This window comes from Callionymus lyra, chromosome 16 (assembly GCF_982586985.1).
Source record: "Callionymus lyra chromosome 16, fCalLyr1.hap1.1, whole genome shotgun sequence".
In the NCBI taxonomy this organism is placed as follows: domain Eukaryota; kingdom Metazoa; phylum Chordata; class Actinopteri; order Syngnathiformes; family Callionymidae; genus Callionymus; species Callionymus lyra.
In genome coordinates, this window is record NC_141833.1 from 13,691,850 (window position 1) to 13,697,849 (window position 6,000).

The following is a 6,000-nucleotide window of genomic DNA, read 5'->3' on the forward strand; positions in this document are numbered from 1 at the left end:
CAAAGATACTGTTAAAGATGCCAGGAATCAAAAGTACTTTCAAAGATACTGTTAAAGATGCCAGGAATCAAAAGTACTTTCAAAGATACTGTTAAAGATGCCAGGAATCAAAAGTACTTTAGAAGATACTGTTAAAGATGCCAGGAATCAAAAGTACTTTCAAAGATACCGTGAAAGATGCCAGGAATCAAAAGTACTTTCAAAGATACTGTTAAAGATGCCAGGAATCAAAAGTACTTTCGAAGATACCGTGAAAGATGCCTGGAATCAAAAGTACCTTCGAAGATAACCTAATCTCTTTGATACTGACCTGACATCAGAGCCAACATCAATGTTAATGATGGACGAGGTCCACTTGTAATTCTACATGTAAGCTCTTTTTAGACATAGGAATAAATCATTAGCATTTAAATGTAGCAATTGACTGTGAAACCATAGCAGTCCATTTTGATCGCCCCCCTGGTGCGTTTGATCTAAGGAAGAATATTCCCCAACGTGAAGCCTGCGAGTGCTGAATATTAAACCGACAATTTCCCTGAATAGTATTACAACCAATTGTGTTATTATTCCTGTGTCTGTTGCCATGGTTTAATATGTTTTGACTCCATGTATATTTAGTACTAAAATGTTTTCCAATTATTGTTTGTATCAAATGTGATTCTAAAAGGGCGTTAAAGTGTATTTTTTTGTAAGGAATCAATATTGAATTAAATATTAAACACAAAGAGCATCATCCTCCACCAGCTGTGTACATTTTGGCAGCTCAGATTCTCTGATGTTCTTTTGCATAGAAATATTAAGTTCCAGACTTGAACACTAGGTGGGAGTGTTCACCGAGCCTAATGACTGCTGCACCTTAACCAGGAATGTTCAATTGTCATCCATTTGTTTGTCACTGGTCATTTTTTCTTTTCGGAATCCAATATTTGTCTCCGGGGCTTCAGCCTGACGGGAGGTGACGGCGAGAAGAAGGAACGTGCCAAAGTGGACACGACACTTCATCAGCATCGAGGACAAGTGTTGACCAGGGAACCGACAGAGTCCTGCACCGGGGAGCACCGAGGAATGGAGGTGGCAGTTTAGAAACCGTGAATAAATGTGGATTTTCAAGTGATTGACTGAAAAAAGCTAATCGTTTGAGGACCCGACTTTACATATATGAGCTGGTACTACTAGTCAAAAGGTATTATAGAGCGGTCCCCAACCTTTTTTACAACATGGACCAGTTTGAAGCTGCAAGTTATTTTTGCAGATGTATTAAGAAACAGAAAACATAAAATAGGGATAACAAAATTAACACGTTAAGTGGAGGGATGTGCAATTACGTTTCCTCAGGGGCCACATTATATACTGTGACTGCTGTGAGGGGCCGTCAAGACAAAAATAAATAAAGTAAAAAAAACAAGAAAATATCCATAGATGCCGGTTAAAAGGTGCCAGAAATGAGCGGTTATCTCCAGAGATTACAGTAGCGATGCCAGGAATCCCAGTTGCCAGTCAAGATGCCAGGAAGCAGAGGCACCTTCCAGAGATGCTGGTAAACATACCAGGAACAGTAGGTACTTCCAGAGATGCTGGTAAACATGGAAGGAACAGGAAGTACTTTCAGAGATGCCGGTAAACATACCAGGAACAGGAAGTACTTCAAGAGATGCCGGTAAACATAGCAGGAACAGGAAGTACTTTCAGAGCTGCTGGTAAACATACCAGGAACAGGAAGTACTTCCAGAGATAATGGTAAACATAACAGGAACAGGAAGTACTTCCAGAGATGTCGATAAACATACCAGGAACAGGAAGTACTTCCAGAGATGTCGGTAAACATACCAGCAACAGGAAGTACTTCCAGAGATGCTGGTAAACAAAACAGGAACAGGAAGTACTTCCAGAGATGCCAGTTAACATACCCGGAAAATCAGGTACTTCTAGAGATGCCGGTAAAAATACCAGGAAAAGGAGGTACTTTTAGAGATGCTGGTAAACATACCTGGAACAGGAGGTACTTCGAGAGATGCTGGTAAACATACCAGGAAAAGCAGGTACTTCTAGAGATGCCGGTAAACATACCTGGAACAGGAGGTACTTCCAGAGATGCTGGTAAACATACCAGGAACAGGAAGTACTTCCAGAGATGATGGTAAACATACCTGGAACAGGAGGTACTTCCAGAGATGCCGGTAAACATAGCAGGAACAGGAAGTACTTTTAGAGATGCCATTAAACATACCAGGAACAGAAAGTACTTCAAGAAATGCCACTAAACATACCTGGATCAGGCGGTACTTCCAAAGATGCCAGTAAACATAGCAGGAACAGGAAGTACTTTCAGAGATGCCGGTACACATAATAGGAGCAGGAGGTACTTCCAGAGATGCCGGTAGACATAATAGGACCAGGAGGTAGTTCCAGAGATTGCGGTAAACAAACCAGGAAGAGGAGATAATTCCAGAGATGCTGGTAAACATACCTGGAACAGGAGGTACTTCCAGAGATGCCGGTAAACATACCAGGAACAGGAGGTACTTCCAGAGATGCCTGTAAACATACCTAGAACAGGAGGTACTTCCAGAGATGCCGGTAAACATAGCAGGAACAGGAAGTACTTCCAGAGATGCCGGTAAACATAGCAGGAACAGGAGGTACTTCCAGAGATGCTGGTAAACATAGCAGGAACAGGAAGTACTTCCAGAGATGCTGGTAAACATAACAGGAACAGGAGGCACTTCCAGAGAAGGTAAACATACCAGGAAAAGGAAGTACTTCCAGAGATGCCGGTAAACATAGCAGGAACAGTAGGTAGTTCCAGAGATGCCTGTAAACATAGCAGGAACAGGAGGTACTTTTAGAGATGCCGGTAAACATAACAGGAACAGGAGGTACTTCCAGAGATGCCTGTAAACATACCTAGAACAGGAGGTACTTCCAGACATGCCTGTAAACATACCTAGAACAGGAGGAACTTCCAGAGATGACGGGAAGAATAGCAGGAACAGGAAGTACTTCCAGAGATGCTGGTAAACATACCAGGAATAGGAGGTACTTCCAGAGATGCCGGTAAACATACCAAGAAACAGGAGGTACTTCCAGACATGCCTGTAAACATACCTAGAACAGGAGGAACTTCCAGAGATGACGGGAAAAATAGCAGGAACAGGAAGTACTTCCAGAGATGCTGGTAAACATACCAGGAATAGTAGGTACTTCCACAGATGCCGGCAAACATACCAAGAAACAGGAGGTACTTCCAGAGATGGTAAACATACCAGGAACAGGCGTTACATCCAGAGATGCCGGTAAACATACCAGGAACAGGAAGTACTTCCAGAGATGCCGGTAAACATAGCAGGAACAGGAAGTACTTTCAGAGATGCCGGAAGACATACCAGGAATAGGAGGTACTTCCAGAGATGGTAAACATACCTGGAATAGGAGGTACTTTTAGAGATGCTGGTAAAAATGTGACCGAAGTAATGTATTTATATAATGTATATAATATAAGTAATTAATACATTTTAAAAAAAGAAAAATAATTACTTTCCAAAATCAGCATTAGATCTTTCATGATTCAAGAAAAATATTGGCTCACGAAAGAAAGGTTTTCCTTCCACAGGACTGGAACCTGAACCTCGTGGGTGAAGGCTCTCAGTCGTAAGCACTATCCATTGAGGAAAGAAATTCTAGTGTGTTGCCTAGCAACCATCAAACAATGGAATTTCATCAATAGGGAAACATGAAAGTTGGTTCAGTTTAGTGATTTGATCTGCTTGTTGTGTTTTAGTAGTCAGTATTTTCATGTTTTGTTAGCTCTGGTTGAAGCTAAGAGGGTTAGCATCGTTAGCATCAACCAGAAAAGTAAATATGGATTAGTAATTCAGATGGTACTACATAACACCACCAACATTTGACCATATGATCCTGAAAATTCATTTTAAATGATTTAGGGGATTATAATGTTACTCTGTGAATCCCATTCATATATTACATTCAGTCTGTTTTAGAATAAATATGAATTTATGAGAGTAAAATGTAAAGAATCAGAAACAAAAATAACCAAAAGGTGATAATAATATATAGTTTACCTTTTTTTTAAATTTAATTTTAGCACAAAACTTTAACCTTCATATTAAAATATATTTTTATCAACTTAAAGAACAACTAAACAATTGAATAAATTATTGAATCAAATTTATTTAAAATTATCATTCAAATTGTGCTTTCTCAACGAGATACAAAAACCAAAAGCTATGGTATAAGGTTTTTGAAAAACTAAAATATGTTTCTTTTTTATTATTTAGATAATGTGGGCCGGAGAGGAACCGCCAATGGACCACTTATGGTCCTCGGGTTTTTGATACACGAAAAATGGTTTTAGAAAAAAAAAGGGGAATTTATGAGAGTAAAATATAAAGAATTAGAACCAAAAATAACCAAAAGTAAATTCACAAAAGTATTAGAAAATTGTATAACTTGAAGATTTTTTTTTCCAACACAAACTTTAACCTTCATATTAAATGTCTGTTGGTAAACTAAAAGTCAACGTTTAAACAATTGAGTAAATTATTCAATTTAATTGATTTAAAATGCTTATTGAAATACAATGTTAACAATTGTGGGTTCTCAAAGAGATACTAAAACCAAAAGCTTTGGTATGAGATTCATGAAAAACTGTCTTAAATATGTTTCTTTAATCACTTATTTAATATGCGCCGCCAATGGACCACGTATTGCCCTCGGGTCATTGAGTCAGTTTTAGAAGTAAAAAAAAAAGAATTTATGAGGAACAAATGTTTAAAGAATTAGAACATAAAAAATAACCAAAAGGAAAATCACAAAAGTATGAGAAAATTATATAAATTGAAAAAAAGTTTTTAACACAAACTTTAACCTTCATATTAAAGTAAGTAAGTAAGTAAGTAAGTAAGTAATATTTATTTATATAGCGCTTTTCCAGACCAGGGTCACAAAGCACTTAAACAATCAAAACAAACAAACACTCAAAAAAGTATATACTTTAAAGATCAAGATAATACTGAGAACAACACAGGAGTTCCAGAAAATCAAGGAAAAGCCTGAACAAATAGAAACGTCTTAAGATGTTTCTTAAAGGAGTCAGTAGATCCATCAAGCTCAAAGAGAGAGGAAGATCGTTCCAAAGCTTAGGAGCAACAGCCTGAAAGGATTTCTCTCCTCTGGTCCTGAACCGTGTGCGTGGAACCATAAGTAGATTCTGATCCACAGACCTCAGAGCCCGAGCTGTGGCGTAAGGCTGGATCAGATCACTGATGTAAGGAGGAGCCTGACCATGAATAGCTCTGAAAGTAAGAACCAGAATTTTAAAGTTGATCCTGAAAGAAACTGGAAGCCAGTGAAGAGTTTTAAGGATCGGAGAAATGTGAGTTCTTCTACTAGAGCGAGTCAGAATTCTTGCTGCAGAGTTCTGAATCAACTGCAGGCGAGACAGATCCTTCTTGTTAAGACATGAAAACAAACTGTTACAATAGTCCAGACAAGAAGAAACAAACGCATGGATTACAAGCTCCAGATCATGTTCCGACAACATTTTCCTAAATTTAGAGATTTTTCTCAGTTGAAGGAAACAGTTTCTGGTCAGTTTTCTGCAGTGTCGAACAAGAGACATCTTAAAAAAATGTATAAAGTATCTGTTTATCAACGTAAAGTCAACAATTAACCAATTGCTTATTAAAAAATCGTTTTAAAATGTGTGTGTTCGCAAAAAAGATACAAGATTTATGATCTTAATTATGGGCCAAAGAGGTGCCCCCAATGGACCGCATATGGCCCTCAGGTCATTGAGTCAATTTATGAGAGTGAAATGTAAAGAATTAAAATTCAAAAAACAACCCTCCTACCAACTTCCGATCATTGTTTAAACATGAAAAGTTCCAATGTTGACAACCATTATAAATAATTCATTCAAAGAGACGCGTTAATCAAAGCATGTTTCTCAAATCAGGTCTGGCGAGGAGAAGAAGAAGAAGA